At 41.6% G+C, this 17,781-nt stretch overlaps 1 protein-coding gene across 2 annotated transcripts in view; it reads left to right on the top strand.

Moving 5' to 3' along the window:
- The window catches only part of PCNX1 (pecanex 1), a 129,691-nt gene that overhangs the window by 32,678 nt on the left and 79,232 nt on the right, over positions 1–17,781 (top strand). The window lies entirely within an intron of this gene.

Raw genomic sequence — 17,781 nt, forward strand, 5'->3', positions numbered from 1 at the left:
ACAGATGTAACAGTGTACTGCTACCAAGTTTTTTTATTTTATTCAGTGTGGAGGTTAATACAGTTCCACATGATGGATTTTTTGGGGTTCTTCATTGGAAATGACATACATAAAACTGTTTAAAAGAATGTTCTGCTTGCTAAGTCAAGTCCTCTGAAGTTAAGAAATGCCAGAATTAGGTTATCTGTGCAACCTTATTTTGGCCTCCTTGTGTATATTCAGTAGGATAGTCTCTAATTACCTAGTCACATTACTACTTGTTCTACGGGACTCCTGCCTCATTCACTGCACAGGATGGACTGTGAATTAGGCAGAGTTACAAGAATAGATAAGAGGCAATGGTCAAGGCATTGCTTTAGGACCCAGAAGAGCTGTCTCCTTCTTTATTCTGCCACACATTCTTGCCTGATGACACATAGGAAAACTATCATAATGCGTATGCACATGGCAGCTGAATTAATGTTGCAATGGCAACCTTAGTTCTTGCACTTTCTAACTTCTCAGCCTTAATGTTCTTTTAACATAGTTTTTTGGGGGAGAGGGTATTGTTATATAATAAAAGTAAAGATCTGGTGTGCAGCAATGCCTTAACTTCTTTAACTTGGTAGAGCTCGCTTCTCACTTAGACCTAGCTGCAGTAAGAGGCAACCAAATGAAGTGAGTAGTTCAGAAACTTCCAACCTCATAAGTAGCCATTTAACACTTCATGGTGTCAATGGTAGGAGCAGGTTCATGGCAAGTGGGGATATGACTACAGAGTAAGCAAGTTTAATATTGAGAGGGGGTTTGTCATTAGCCTAAACTATCTTTTTTCCTCCTGCCCTCTGAGGGAAGTTTTGCTTTCATTGGTGCTATTTCTGGCCCAAAAACCAAAATGGCAATGTCTGTGAATGCTAGCCACTGGGCTCAAAATAAATATTTCCCACATATATCACTACGTGCCATAGCAAAAGCGTAACACAATTAGAAAGCACAGTACCTTGTGTGGAAAGTCCCTCTTCTACCAATAAGTCAGCAGTTAATTGCTGCTTTCTGGTCCTCTCTATGCTCTTCTGGCAAAGGTGGACAATCTGGGCCTTTTCACTGGAAGACTTATGTACCAAGATAATCCTGCTCCTTTCAGGTGTTTTGTGTGTCCCTAGAGAAACTATTGTGCAAGGCCTATTGTACTGAATCTTAGCCTTTTGATCTTCTCCTGAAACTACTTAGCATTGTGTTCGATCTTGGGTGTCCAATGAGCAGTGGATCTGTGACATCTTGATCTGATTCAGGGGTGGGCAAAATACGGCCCGTGGGCCAGGTCCAGACCATCTAACATTTCTGTCCAGCCTGCAATGATTAATATTTCTGTCCGGCCTCCTCTTCCCACCTCGTGATCTCAGAATTTGGGCCGCTAAAAGTCCTGCGGTGCAGTGGGGTGCGGAACCGGCCGGCTGCTGCTGGCATATCTCTGCATGCCCCTGGCGGGGCTTAGGGGGAGGGGAGGCAGCTCCGCACGCTGCCCCCACCCCCAGCACTATCCTCACAGCTCCCATTGGCTGGAAACCTGCCAACAGGAGCTGCAGGGGCGGTGCTTGCAGGTTTGGGCAGCGCATGGAGACCTGCTGTCCCTCTGGCCCAAGGGGCGTGCAGAGACATGCCAGCCGCAGCAGCTTCTGGGAGCAGCATTGGGCCACGGCACGCAGGCAGCCTGCCTGAGCCCTGCTGCACCACTGGCTGGGAGCCACATGTGGTAAGTGCCTCCTGGCCAGAGCCTGCTCCTCGCACCGCATCCCAGCCCCCTGCACCAGCCTGGAGCTGCCTCCTGCACCCAAACCCCACATCCCTTCCATTAATATAGTAGAAATGTGTGGCCCATGATGACTTACCAGAATTCATGGAGTGGCCCCTCTGTGAAAATTATTGCCCACCCCATATGTGATCGTACCTTATTGCTACAGATCCTGAGTGGGGTCTGCTGATCAGCCTTTGGGCAGGTGACAGCTTGATTGCTCCAGCAAAAGCCTGTCATAGAAGGAATTGAGGCATGTGTAACTAGCACAAACTTGTCTGACTCAAAGTAGTGGCTGTTGAAAGTAAGGAGTACACCTTACTTGCTTACCCCAGGTGTTGGGTATTATTTACAGCTAAGAGTTTTCCTGTTACCCCAGGGAAAACTTCCCCTTAGAATACCAATTACAGACTTCTAGGTATTTTATCTCGTTTTCCACAGGGCTGAATGATGGAAGGTACAGAGTGCTTGACCCAAAAAAACCAAACAAACGTATTGTGGGATACTTAAGAATGGTTTAAAAAAAGTGCAGCCAAATGTTTTATTTTCCACCTGCACTGGGGAAAAAATTGTCTAGGACTGAATCATCTTGGCTGGGCCTGAAATAAAGATAGTCTCAAGTGTCATGAAAAAATCAACAGACAATTATTTTGAAATATCTGAAATGGTGGATAATGGAAGTGAAGTATTTGAATGTCTTGTATTGGCAACACTCATGCAACTGTTTGATTGAAATACCTTTTTGCCTGACGTAGGTAGGGTCCAAGTATAGTTTTCTGAAAGAGAACCATCACAAGCAGTAGGACACTTCTCACATTTCAAAGCTGTTTGCTGGATTCATTGCTGACTTCAGCATTTACATATATTTAGCATTTGATGTATGCCAATCTGGATCCTACAAGATCAAATCTGATTTCCAGTTAAACTAGCAATTCATTTCTTGAATGCACTTCATAGACATGCTTGAATTTATTGTTACACAGGTAGTTATGAGCAACTTCTGACCTTCAAAGAAGGTAATATATGCCATTCTCTGTGCACCACAGTGGAAACTTCATCTACTATTGCTAGAGGGACCTATAGGATGTAACTCTCAGCTGTACAGAATTTAACTAAAACTTGGATACCTACAACATGGTTTTGTGTTAAATGTGACTTGGAACGAGCATCAGTACTGGTGCATATGAGCTTAATACAAAACGCCTTCAATACCACCAAGAAAATAACAGTGTGTTCTGCAAATTCTCAATAACTTTCCTTATGATTTATCCTACCTAGAAAGTCAAGTGTACAAAAAGCTTCATAAAAGCTGTCTAAGGTATGAAAGTTAGATCTTCAGCATAAATACTTCAGACTTGTGGTTTTGATGCCCAAATTACCACTTGAAGTTCTATGGCCTGTGTTTATGCAGGAAATCAGACTAGATTAAGATAATGGTCTCTAGCCTTAAAAAACTAGGTATATTACAATTAAGTGGACCATGTAGAAATGCGGAAACTTCATGTTTTTAATGTTCTCCCAGATAATGTCATAGCTCTGAGAAATAAAATATGGTAAAACAACTGAGAAGGTTCAGAGTTAAGTCTTTAGGCATTAATGCAAAAACATATCCATCTGACTTCAAGATGGCCTAGAACAGGGGTAGGCAACCTATGGCGCACATGCCAAAGGCGGCACGCGAGCTGATTTTCAGTGGCACTCACACTGCCCGGGTCCTGGCCACCAGTCAGGGGGCTCTGCATTTTAATTTAATTTTAAATGAAGCTTTTTAAACATTTAAAAAACCTTATTTACTTTACATACAACAATAGTTTAGTTATATTATAGACTTATAGAAAGAGACCTTCTAAAAACATTAAAATATACTACTGGCACGCGAAACCTTAAATTAGAGTGAATAAATAAAGACTCGGCACACCATTTCTGAAAGGTTTCCGACCCCTGGCCTAGAAAAATGTTTGTTCGATATTCAAAGCAGATGGTTTCATGCCCATAATTGTTGATTAGTAGATAGTATTCTGTCTCACAAACTCAGTAACTACAAGTTGACATGGTGGGAAGTATTCATTTGTCTGCCTGTCAATGACGCTCTTGATGCAATCAACCAAAACGCTGGAATCTTAGATCTTGGGGGAGGGATAGCTCAATGGTTTGAGCATTGGCCTGCTAAACCCAGGGTTGTGAGTTCAATCCTTGAGGGGGCCATTTAGGGATCTAGAGCAAATATCTGTCTTGGGATTGGTCCTGCTTTGAGCAGGGGGTTGGACTAGATGACTTCCTGAGGTCCCTTCCAACCCTGATATTCTATTCTTACTTTTCTATAGCTACTGCTCTTTTTTGACTAGCAAAAGAGTTGATTGCTGGATTCTTACATTATGGTGTCGTCATCTGCCCCATTTCCCTACCAAAGTTTGCTGCCTTGTGGAGAAGGGAATGGGGATGACCCTTCTTTCTCTGTCCCCCTCCACCATCTCTTGGCAACTTCCTTGCAGAAATCAACAAGAACATAAGAGCAGCCCTACTGGGTCAGACCAAAGGTCCATCAAGCCCAGTATCCTGTCCTCTGACAGTGGCCAGTGACAGGTGCCCCAAAGTGAATGAACAGACAGGTTATCATCAAGTGATCCATGCCCTGCCACCCAATCCCAGCTTCTGGCAGACAGAGGCTAGGGACACCATTCCTGCCTATCCTGGCTAATAGCCATTGATGGACCTAGCTTCCATGAATCTATCTAGCTTCCATTTGAACCATGTTGTGGTATTGGCCTTCACAACACCCTCTGGCAAGGAGTTCCAGAGGTTGACAGTGAATTGCGTGAAAAAATACTTTCTTGTGTTTGTTTTAAACCTGCTACCTATTAATTTCATTTGGTGGCCTCTTGTTCTTGTATTATGAGAAGGAGTAAATAACACTTCCTTATTTACTTTCTCTATACCACTCATGATTTTATAGACCTCTATCATATCTCCCCTTAGTTGCCTCTTTTCCAAGCTGAGAAGTCCCAGTCTTATTACTCTCTCCTCATACGGAAGCCGTTCTATACCCCTAATCATGTTTTGCCCTTTTCTGAATCTTTTCCAATTGCAATATATCTTTTTTGATATGGGGCGACCACATCTACGACCACATCTGCATGCGGTATTCAAGGTGTGGGCGTACCATGGATTTATATAGAGGCAATATGATATTTTCTATCTTATTATCTATCCCTTTCTTGATGATTCCCAACATTCTGTTCGCTTTTTTGACTGCCTCTGCACATTGAGTGGATGATTTCAGAGAACTATCCACAGTGACTCCAAGATCTTTCTTGAGTGGTAACAGCTAATTTAGACCCCATCATTGTATATGTATAGTTAGGATTATATTTTCCAATGTGCATTACTTTGCATTTATCAACATTGAATTTCATCTGCCATTTTGTTGCCCAGTCACCCAGTTTTGTGAGCTCCTTTTGTAGCTCTTCATAGTCTGCCTGGGACTTAACTATCTTGAGTAATTTTGTATCATCTGCAAATTTAGCCACCTCACTGTTTACCCCTTTTTCCAGATAATTTATTAATATGTTGAATAGGACTGGGCCCAGTACAGATCCCTGGGGGACACCACTATTTACCCCTCTCCATTCTGAAAACTGACCATTTATTCCTACCCTTTGTTTCCTATATTTTAACCAGTTACCAATCCATGAGAGAACCTTCCCTCTTATCCCATGACTGCTTATTTTGCTTAAGAGCCTTTGGTGAGGCACCTTGTCAAGACTTTCTGGAAATCTAAATACTCTATATCCACTGGATCTCCTTTGTCTGCATGGCTGTTGACCCCCTCAAAGAATTCTAGTAGATTGATGAGGCATGATTTCCTTTTACAAAAACCATGTTGACTGTTTCCCAACAAATTATGTTCATCTATGTGTCTGACAATTTTGTTCTTTACGATAGTTTCAACCAATTTGCCCGGTACTGAAGTGAGGCTTACTGGCCTTTAGTTGCCAGGGTCACCTCTGGCATCGCATTAGCTATCCTCCAGTCATTTGGTACAGAAGCTGATTTAAATGATAGGTTACAGATGACAGTAGTCCTGCAATTTCACATTTGAGTTATGTCCAATCTTGGGCATAACTTTCTGTGGATGCTTGATAGATATATTACATCCACCAAAACTTGTGTATTTTCTTCCCTTCCTCTGGCAGAAAGCTAATCTCTGCAAAGAAATCAAGGGTGCAGATTCTGAGCTGGTAAAATTGCCATAGCTCCATTGTGAAGGTATGGCAATGATCTACACCAACTGAGGATCTGCCCACGGGTATTGGATCTCCTAGATGTGTAAGCTTTCCAGTTCACTACCTTTCAGTACCACTATCCTGGAATGTCTTATGCTCTCATTCTCTTGAGCTGTCTTTGCACCTCTATGCTGGACAAGAGATCCTTATGCCATTTTGTGTTTGATTCTCTGAAACACACTTTTTACATATTAGAAACTGAAATGCTCTCTCTGTTTAACAGCTACTTGGTGCCAGGTCTCTTCTTCTGTTTGTAAGATTCTGAACTATAACAAAACATCTGAGCCTTCCAGTTCCTCTGATTTTTTCTGAAACCTGGTTAACCTGCTGTCACAAACTGGCCAGGCTCTTCCTGCTGGCATTTCTCCAGGTTACTGCGAGTGGCTCCAAACACTGAAACCCCTGTGTGATTTAAGCTTCTCTGAGTCTCAGTAGGCTGCAGCACTGTTCTTTGCTTTGGTACATGCACCGAACACACAGCCTGAGAGTCAGGGCCGGCTTTAACTTTTTTGCTGCCCCAAGCAGCAAAAAAAAGCCCCCCCCCCCCCACCCCCCCCCCCCGGGCCCCCCCCCCCCAACCCCCCCCCCCCGAGCGCCGCGCGCCGCCCCCCCCGCGGAATGCCGCGTCGCGCCGCCCCCCCAAGATTGGACGCCCCTTACCAGGTGCCGCCCCAAGCATGTGCTTGGTTGCCTGGTGCCTGGAGCCGGCCCTGCTGAGAGTAGATGCCCAGGAGATGTCTACACAGCAGCTGGGAGGTGTGATTCTTTGTCTGAGCTAGTGCCTAATAATAGTGTAGCCATGGCGGCAGCTTGAGCTAACTGCCTGAGTACGTCCAGGAGGTTGAGTGGGATTGTACTTGGGCAGCTAGCTTGAGTTGCCTCATGTATAGCCGCAGCTATGCTGCTAATTTTAGTGCACTAGTTCAAGCAGAGTTACTCCCTTCACGGAAGTGGAGTCCCACAACTAGCTACCTAGGCCATCAGGATTGTGGTTGACTTCCTGCTCCTTTCCCAAGGTTCTCCAGTAGCTTAGACACACTTTCCAGAACTCCACCCAAAGGTATGAGACTTCAGGTTTACCACTTCAAGGGGCCACGTGGTAAGTGTAGCACATAACACAGAATTTTAACATAAACAGTCTCAAACCTTTTAAAAAAATAATAAACCCTCCAGGCATTTCTCTGCCGCAGTTTCCTCTCCACTAGAGGTGGCTGAAAAAAGGAATCCCTTTCTGCAAAAATGTTTATATTTTTCAGAACTTGCTTCTGAAGCAGGATGAAACGTCAAAAACAAAATATCCATAGAAAGGGATTTCGGAGGGGGAGGACCTCATATTTGTGAAACTGACTAGAGCCTTCCAGCCTGGTTGCCAGGAAGCAAGAGAGCCAGCCACTCCTTGCCAACATCCCCAACTGGAGCTGGAGAGGTGCTATGCCTCTCTGTCCCTAGGAGGAGTTTGAAGGGGGAGGGAGAAAAGCAGGGCACTGTGGTACTGTGCCTCTCTGTGCCACTGGGGGTGGGAGGAGGGGTCGGCACTCTGCTGTGCTTCAGAAGTTTTGTTGAATTTGTAATAGATTCAGCAGACTACTACACTCTACTGAACTGGCATTTGCTGATGAAACTAAGCTTCAGCAGAAAATTCCCAACCAGCTCTACTCCTCCACTCCAGAATTTTGTGTGTTTTTTGGGGAAGGGAGTGCAAGGGCTGGATTCAGGGTCCTCTGTGGGATGCAGGATCCTTCTCCTGCAGCTTTCTGAGTTCTCTTCTCTTCCAAAACATAGGGCCTCTCCCCCTTGGTCAGCTGGCTTCCTCTGACCTTGACCTGTCTGTCCCCTTTCTTCCTCCTGCTCAAACTTCTGTCTGTGTCCTGATTCCTAGAGCCCAGCAAATCTGCAGATATCCGCGGACCATGTTTGCAGATCGTGGATGGGATGCAGATACAAATTTTGTATCTGTGCAGGGCTCTGCCTATAGGTCTTTCCCCATTAATCCTTTCATAAACTTCTTGCTTTGTCTTCCTGTCTTTTTCTTGCTCTAATAACTTTAAATGCCAGTCCCGGATTGAGAAGAGTGGGGAAAACTGGTTCTACTCCTGCCTTCAGCCAACCTCCTTAGTGAACCTATTATCCCAGGGTGTTTAATCCTGATTAGACAGTCACTGAACATCTAACATCCACCAATGTCCCTGGTCTGGCAGAGATATGACAGCTCATGGTGGATACGCATACAGGCATTCATGAGACAGCAGTTTTCATAGTAACTTCATAATATCAACCATGTTACCCAAATCGTCACACCTTCACTTCAGCCTAACTACATCTGAAATTCCAAGTTTTTATACATACATAAGTAGCGGTGGCGCTTCACATCAGAACTCTTGAATGGGACACTTGAATTTTGGGTCTGGGTTGAAATTTTGTTGCTCAGGGCTTACCTCTAATTGTAAAGCATATGGTAAACTTCATTTGCACTCAGTCTGTTTAGCTGATGTGTGTGTGTATGTTCAGAATAAAAGGCCTAGAGTGCATCACTGCAGCCATGTGGACTGAACTGCCTTTCTTCTAGAAGGATGGAGTATTTTACCAGAATGATTGAAATATAAATTGGGTAATTTAAGTTGTGTAGGCATGGTCAGAAAAGATACTGAGTAAAAATGTCTTGCTGATCTGGTTTGCTTCCTGTGAGAGTATTAGGAGTAATATACTTATTTTACTGACAAAGGTAGGGTTTCTTACTTTTCTAGTGACCTAGATTCTCTTCTAGAAGATTTATACAGAGGGTCATATTTTCAAATCTGAATGCTTAAGGTTACAGATCCAATCTGTGCCAAACTTCAGGCACCCAGGTTGAAAACATGGACATGAATAGACATTAGGCTCTTCCTTACTATAGTGTGTGATGCACAAGCAATCAGTCTTGACTTTCAGATGTCATGATGAGTTTGCAGCACTTGTTAGTTACAGGTGGGTTTTTTAAAATCCAGTTCAAATTTATTCAACTAGCCACATAAATGGAATTTCAGAAGTCACTCAGGTGTTTTAAGAGTTTAACTGTGCTTAATCTGAAGGCAAAAATTTCAAAAGCACTTGAACTTTAGTGCGACTGATTTTCAATGACGCTTAGGCTCCTTAGTTGTGTGTTTGAAAAATTTTACTCCGCCTCTGCAGCTTGTCCCTCTTTTCTTAGCTGCCTTCTTTTCACTCAGGAGTTCACCAAACCATACTGATTTGTTAGTCTCTAAGGTGCTACAAGTACTCCTGTTCTTTTTACTGATTTGAGGATTAATTTGGGATTCTGTGGTGGGTACTCTTAGTTAGTATAAAATTGAATGGAGCCTCCTTAATTTCAGTAACAGGAGGAAACATTGCATTTTTACCTCTTGCATTTTCTCTTTCAATTTTTAAGTTCAGTTTGGATCGAGAACAATGACTTGTGCATGAGAGGTATAGCATACTTCATTGTACCAAGGAGTCGGAGTTTCTTCACACCTATGTTTACCTCAAGTATTCAAACACAGAATCTGCTATGAAAGAAAATAAAAGATTAGTTTATTTTATGGCAACGTGTGTTCTCTTAAAAACTAGTAATATACTATATAACTATATACAGTCTAGCTTCTTGAGCCCTCACAACTGTTTCAAGCTTTGTTACATAATTCTGCATAAAGCACTTAATGATGTGTATATGCCTTCACCTATATGTACAAAAGGAAAGCAAGTAGGCTTTAGAAATGCATGTATAACAGGCATGATGGTTTAGCTAGTGTTCATATATTCCAACTGCACAGTCTGCTGCTTGATGGATCTGATAGTTATATTGAGGTTTTGAAATAACCACTTGACCACCATACTATTGGTAGGAATGTAACCTATCAACTTGTACATAATTTTTCTTTAAAATAAAATTCTAGACATTGGGAAGATAGACTTCCAATTAGGGCTGTCAAGCGATTACAAAAATGAATCGTGATTAATCGTGCTGTTAAACAATAAGAGAATAAAATGATTTATTTAAAAATTTTTGATGTTTTCTACATTTTCAAATATATTGATTTCAATTACAACACAGAATACAGTGCTCACTGTATATTTATTTTTATTACAAATATTTGCACTGTAAAAAACAAAAGAAATAGTATTTTTCAATTCACTTAATACAAGTACTCTAATGCAAATTAAAGTTGAACTTACAAATGTAGAATTATGTATAAAAAAACCTGCATTCAAAAATAAAACAATGGAAATCTTTAGAGCCTACAAGTCCACTCAGTCCTCCTTTTTATTCAGCCAATCACTCAGACAAACAAGTTTGGTTACAATTTGCAGGAGATAATGCTGCCTGCTTCTTGTTTACAATGTTACCTGAAAGTGAGAACAGGCGTTCACATGGCACTGTTTTAGCCGGCGTCGCAAGATATTTACGTGCCAGATGTGCTAAAGATTCATATGCCCATTCATGCTTCAACCACCATTCCAGAAAACTTGCGTCAATGCTGATGGAGGGTTCTGCTCAATAATAATCCAAAGCAGAGTGGACTGACACATGTTCATTTTCATCATCTGAGTCAGATGCCACCAGCAGAAGGTTGATTTTCTTTTTTGGTGGTTCGGGTTCTGTAGTTTCCACGTCGGAGAGTTGCTCTTTTAAGACTTCTGAAAGCATGCTCCACGCCTCGTCCCTCTCAAATTTTGGAAGGCACTTCAGATTCTTAAATCATATGTCGAGTGCTGTAGCTATTTTTAGAAATCTCACATTGGTACCTTCTTTGCGTTTTGTCAAATCTGCTGTGAAAGTGTTCTGTGCTGGATCATCATCCAAGACTGCTATAACTCAAAATATATGGCAGAATGTGGGTAGAACAGGAGACATACAATTCTCCCTCAAGGAGTTCAGTCACAAATTTAATTGATTTTTTTTTTTTAACAAGCATCATCAGCATGGAAGCATGTCCCCTGGAATGGTGGCCGAAGCATGAAGGGGCATATGAAAGTTTAGCATATCTGGCACGTAAATAACCTTGCAACTCCACCTACAGAAGTGCCATGCGAAAGCCTTTTTTCACTTTCAGGTGACATTGTAAATGAGAAGCAGGCGGCATTATCTCCCGTAAATGTAAACAAACTTGTTTGTCTTAGCGATTGGCTGAACAAGAAATAGGACTGAGTGGACTAGTCGGCTCTAAAGTTTTCCATTGTTTTGTTTTTGAGTGCAGTTATGTAACAAAAAAAATTACATTTTGTAAGTTACACTTTCAAGATAGAGATTGCACTACAGTACTTGTATGAGGTGAATTGAAAAATACAATTTATTATTTTTACAGTGCAAATATTTGTAATAAATATAAAGTGAGCACTGTACAACTTTGTATTCTGTGTTGTAATAGAAATCACTATATTGGAAAAATGTAGAAAAATATGCAAAAATATTTAATTTCAATTGGTATTCTATTGTTTAACAGTGCAGTTAATCGACAGCCTTATTTCCAGTTGTGTGGTGATACAGTAATGCCTTCGTTACTCTCTCTAAAAGAAGGATCCAATGCTTGTGCTGTTGCTCATAGTGGCTTTTTTACCCTAAGCAGCAATCTAGTGAAATTAAAAGAATTTTTTACTCAGAGTTGCACTAGTTTAACTTAAATTGTGATTATTTTTTTAAACTGATTGTTAAACTAGGCTTTTTCAATTTAGCTTAAAGCCATTAGTACCAGGGGTAGTCATAGGTGGACCGCAGGCCAAATCCAGACCACCAGACACTTTTGAATGGACCCGGAAATCTTTTTATGTACTTATTATTGTTTAATTTTTTTCTCTGGAATCTGGACCTTGCCTATACTTTGACCAAGAAATTTGTATATTAGGATCAGGTTTAAACTAAACTGAAATATGTCCGTCCAGGGCTTGCTCTGTTCACTGGAATCTAGCTAATCTGGTGCTAGTTTGTATGCAGGCCAGGCCATAGTAATAAAACCCCTGAGCAGCTACATCAGTCGGTAAAACACTAATGTAGATCAGAGTTCTTGTCTTCACTTTGCTGGTGCTCTGGGGGAAAAGCTATAAATAGCAGCAGTCAGGCAACCAGCAGTTTGCAGTGGAGGGAGGACTAAAACAAAACAGAGGCTGAGGGTGGGATAAACTAATTAAGGCACCCTGTTATGCTTATAAGAAGCACACGGGATCTTTTTTAGGGAAAAAGGCAATATGCCGCATTTATTGAGAATACAGCAGTTAGCTTATCACACACACCCACCCACCCTGCCTGCCTGCCTGCCTGCCTGCCAGTCGATGTTTATAGTTACCAGTCCAGAGTCTGGATCAATGGCCAGCCAGATTGGTCACAGAGGGGAGTTGGGCTCGGTTGGTTACGATCCGATGCTCCTGGAGTTGTGGCAAGACGAACCCAAAGTTCCATGGAAAAGCAGCCTGTTCTTATAGTCCTTTTTCTCCATTGAAGTCTATGGATTTTACTGTGTCATTTATGACCAGTTACTCCTTAATTGGTGTTATCTTTTGCAAAGCAACTTCGAGAGGGTTATCCTGTCCTGGTTTCAGATTTAATCAGTTATCTTGTCTTTAGGGGTGCCAGCCTCCACCTCAGAGTCATCAATCTGCCCTTCCTTAATCATGGATGCGCGCTGATGGTTCTCTGGTGCCGTTAAGTCTCTTCACTCCTCCTTCCTTCACCATCTGACTTTAACAATGGCCTTTGCACCTTATCTTTTCCTGATGCATATATTACTTATTCACACACAGTCTTTTACAGAGACCTTCGAAGGTATACAAACAGCCGTGTTTTATGTTGAGCAAAAAAGACATTGTAAATTAAACCTTACTAAATCTTGTGACCAAAACAGTTCACATTGAGGCCCCGGGCCTTCATCATGCCTCTAATCTCATTAACATAGACATAATACAAGATCCTGTCTCTTACTTACTAAACCTTAAAACAAAGAAATGTATACTTAACTAAAGGGCCTAATTTGTAATGCAAATAGGAAACAAGACCCCATAGTCAACATTGTAATTTATCCTAAAACAGAGGGTGACCATAATCAGCCATAAGGATTGTTCTGGTTTGTCCCTGCCTTAACATCAGTACAGACACTGGCAGTCTGTCAAATGCGTTTCTACCAATGTCCCAGAGCAGGGGTAGGCAACCTGTGGCACGCGTGCCGAAGGCGGCACACGAGCCTATTTTCAGTGGCACTCACACTGCCCGGGTCCTGGCCACTGGTCCGGGGGGGCTCTGCATTTTAATTTAATTTTAAATGAAGCTTCTTAAACGTTTTAAAAACCTTATTTACTTTACATACAACAATAGTTTAGTTATATATTATAGACTTATAGAAAGAGACCTTCTAAAAATGTTAAAATGTATGACTGGCACGCGAAATCTTAAATTAGAGTGAATAAATGAAGACTCGGCACAGCACTTCTGAAAGGTTGCCGACCCCTGTCCCAGAGGGTCATTCCTTTCTGCTTTTCAAAAAGGGTGGCTGGCAGGGTGATCAAATCATACATTAATACATACTACATTATTATAACCATCAGTCATTATAACCTCTAATGCAAATATAAAATCCTACTTCTACAACCCCTCGCTCACCTGTTTTTTCCAGGATCTGGACAAAGGAGGCAGGCAGAGACTGTCTCATTCAGAAATCAGGGAGGGATGCTGCACATCCAACATCCAAAGGCTTCCATGAAAGACAGCCCCCCCCCCTCCTCCCTCCCTCGCCCAAGGCAGGCTCTGGGGCGCTCTGGGATGGTGCTCTGGGATAAATTCTACTTAATCTTCCTCCCAACAGCTGGAAGTATGGGTTGGTGGGCTGAGGTTTTTGTTGGGCCTCCACAATAGCTGTTGTATTCATCTCTGAGTAGTAGCATACATATCTAGTTAGTATGGGTCTTGTAAACGTCACGTCCTGATTTTCATATCTTGGAAGTAGATAGTAAGTCTCAGATGGCTCATTAAAATAAATCGCTAAACAGAAGAAAGTTTAACTTTTTCAAACACACCTTAACATTGTAGAATTTCAACACTTGAGAGCCAAAGGTTGTATTGTAAACAGAATTTTCCCAGACAGACATTTATGATCCTGCGGAGCCTTGCTTATGTAAACTGATTTACTTCAAAGATTGACTTTGACCCACTGAAACTGGGCTTTTTATGAAGTGAAGATGCAACTAATGAGCTAGTTTTAAGACAATTACAATAATCCTGTTGTTACACTCTGCTAATAATATAGAACTATTTGTTCCTGTAATATTAAGATTTCATATAAACTCCACCTTTTATAACATATGTGAATTTAGATTGATTGATTGATTTTATGGTAGTGCCTTTCTTAGTCTAGAAATCTTCCCAAAATAATTCCGTGAGGTGAGTCTTGTGAATGATGCTGTAGACAGTGGAACCAGTCCTGCACTCTTCAGTAAACAAAAAATTCCTGCATTGTAGAATAGAATCAGATTTACTGAGAGCGAGTGTTGGTCAAGACACAACAAAGGTTATCTACCTCTCAAATCTAAATGCTATTGGCTCTTGAAATTTACATGTGAACACAGATGCTGGACCTCTCTCAAAGGTCTTAAGAGCCCAAGTTTTTGTATGGACCACAAGTTCACAATCTCCAGATGGTAGCACTGTACAAATGTGAGTTAATACTATACTATTCAGTCTAGATAAACTACCCTCCTAAAAGAGGTTGTAAATAACATCAATTCTGCTCAAATACTGACTTACAAAATAACTTTCTGTTCAACACTAAAGGAATCTTACGTTCTAAAATAAAGCTGTCATCATCATGGTTAAACAAATTCTAGAGTGGGATAGAAACTGGCTTAGGAACTTCATCTTCCATTACTACCGGTGAACCAAATGGCAGGCATTTTGCTTGAGATTTATCAGCCACCATCCCCTTTCTTCAAGCATAGGGGAAGATACAGAAATACTAGCTTTATTTTAACTGTACTTAGTCTTACATGTTCATAATGATGCAGTGTTTTAAATCTTGTTCACTTTCAGAATGATGCTTTGCTTTTTTAAAAAACAAATTAAACTTGTTCAGCCCGATGTCTTAATGGTCTTGCTTAAGTTGTTTTAAACTGGAATACCATTCTTTCTGCGACGCTAGTTTGTTACTTATTTACATTAGACTGAGTTTCTTGGTTGCAGTTTTGACATGTAGCTTTTTGAGAGGACAGACTTATATAATATTCACTATCTCACAACTGTTCAGTGGTCTGAATTTGACAGCAGGAGAGGTCCTTGCAGTCGAAAGCTTTTTTTTGTCCTGCAGTTAAAAGAAGTAATACATAATGGCTTTCATACAAGCCAATTGGGTGGCCTAATGGCAACTAAGTTCCAAAATGGTATCTCTTGGTTCCAGAGGCTGAAATACATCTGAGGGCTGCCCTTTCCACCCTGAGGGAAAGTCTTAAGATCATGGAAAAACCCCAATAGGAGTCACTGTCAGATTATCTAGAACATTATACACACAAAAATTACATTAAAAGAACATCATTAAGATTGCAAAGTCAAGCATGCATAAGCTAGTAAATGTCAGAATTACCGTTGTTTGGGCAACTTAATTAGTTCCCCCTGTGCATATGTACTCTGATATAGTCCTTGATTGCCTGATCAATATTTTTCCATAGGACCCCTGCTTCATTCAGTGTACAGTTAATGAGCAACTATTTCACTATTTTGTTTTCTCCACATTGTTCATTGTGTGGTCCCAGGCACCTGTTTTGTCCTTCCTTTTCAAATCCTGCTCTACAGACAAAATTATTAACATTTTATTTTGAGATTTATTTGTGGCATTCATCACTATAATACTTGTGGAGCACTCAAAGACTAATGAATTTATTTTCAAAACCCCATTGTGATGTGAGTGGGGTGGTGCTATCCCTGTTTTACAGGCCTACAACCTGATTTTTGAGAATGATTTTAGCATTATATAGCACTTAATATGTTTAAGACCGAACTCCCATTGACTTCAGTTGCAGTGGTGAGTGCTCAGCACTTTTTGTAAATCAGACCCCAGGATCGGAAGTCAGACAATCAAAACATGAGGAATACCACACAATTAGTGACCATCTGTGAAACGGTTGATATAAGTGACTGGAATAGAATCACATAGGAACTGTGTGACACAGGCAGAAATAGAATTCAGTTCAATTCTCCAGGGCAGTTCTTCAGAGAATTCAATTCTTTTCCAGCAATCCCCTGCCTCATTCACTATATGCCTTCCAGGTTCATCAAAAAGGGAAGCAGGGGTTCTATAGCCCACAGTCTCCTTTCAGTATACACCTCTGAATCATCCCCAGGGCAGGTCCATCATATACATTGAATGGGAAGGGGGGTCTCTAGCATATGATCATGTAACTAAAGACTATATAAATGCATATGCACAAGGGGGCTGAATTAAGGTTTTATGTGTACTTAACTCTGCAATTTCCAAACTTTGAGTTCTTGACTTTTCAACATTGATGTTCTTTTAATGTAGATTTTTGTGTGTGTGTATCTTATCTTTTAAAAAAGCAAACTGAAAAAGCAAAAATGCCATGTGCCATATTGATACTCATATGGGTCATCAGCAGCGTTGGCGCTTTTAGATGCACAGCACAGACCTCTGCTGACCTAATGGCAGTAAATGATAGTAATAGTAGGTTGTCATCTCTATGTGGACTAGCATGAGAGTGGGATGGAGAATGGCTTTCAAATATTTGCTGACAGCAGATGAATGGTGGGACTCGGGAATAATGGGTTCCATTCCAGGCCTTAGAGAGGAGTGTTCTTTAGGGGGCTCACTTCCCGTCTACCCCCAAACATGACCCCTTCTGTCCCGTCTCCTCCAACCTGTCGCTATTCCAGTCCCTTCTCTAGTCCATCCCTGGCTCCTCACTGTAGTGCTATTCTGCTCAACTAGCCAGTCCCAGTCTCCACTGCTCAGGCATCTTATTTCAGTCCGCTCTCTGTGCTCAGTAAATCCTACCCTCATCCCTCCAGACTCCCAGTCCCAGTTCTCCTCTTGCGCCCCCAGCTTCTCATTAATGTCTCCCCATACCTCTTTCTTCCTGTCTCACTGGTTCTCAGTTCCAGTCTCCTTGCCCCAACTAATCCTCCTAGGTCCACTGATCCAGCTGTCATCTATGCTGCCTTCATATCAGGTAGCTTACTCCTTTAGAATGTCTGGACCCAGCAGGAGAGTCATTGAGAGCACAGAAGAGACAAGTGCCCTGTCCTCAGTTAAGGTGTCCAGACCTGGCCCCAGAATGGCCTGCAGCAGCCCAGAACTGAAAAAGCAGGAAAAGTCATCCTCTGCCCTGGGCAGAAAAAGGCCCAGTACAGATGCAATTTTCTGGGAATTTAGCTGCTCAAATGTAAGATGATGCCACTGAGCATGTGTGAACTAACCTTTATTTCTAAGGTTTATACCTTGACCAAATATGGGCCAATTTTTCACAGAGATTGAAAAAGGTACCTCTCTGACACACAGGCTACCTTGCTGCCACTCCCTGCTTCTAAGGATGGAGATTAGAGCTTTTCAAGGAAAAGTACATAATCTTTAAATGTGGGAAAATGTATTTTTCTCTAGCCTTGTTCTTGGAAACAGCTGAAGAATTCTGGCTGAAATTTTCTCAAAAATTCAGCCTGAGGCAAACACCCAGCATAGAAACCTTCAGACCAAATGATTCAAGTGTGGTGAAATTTATGTGCAAGTG

The sequence above is a fragment of the Terrapene carolina genome, unplaced genomic scaffold (genome assembly GCF_002925995.2).
Source record: "Terrapene carolina triunguis isolate 2854851 unplaced genomic scaffold, T_m_triunguis-2.0 Scaffold96, whole genome shotgun sequence".
Classification (NCBI taxonomy): domain Eukaryota; kingdom Metazoa; phylum Chordata; order Testudines; family Emydidae; genus Terrapene; species Terrapene triunguis.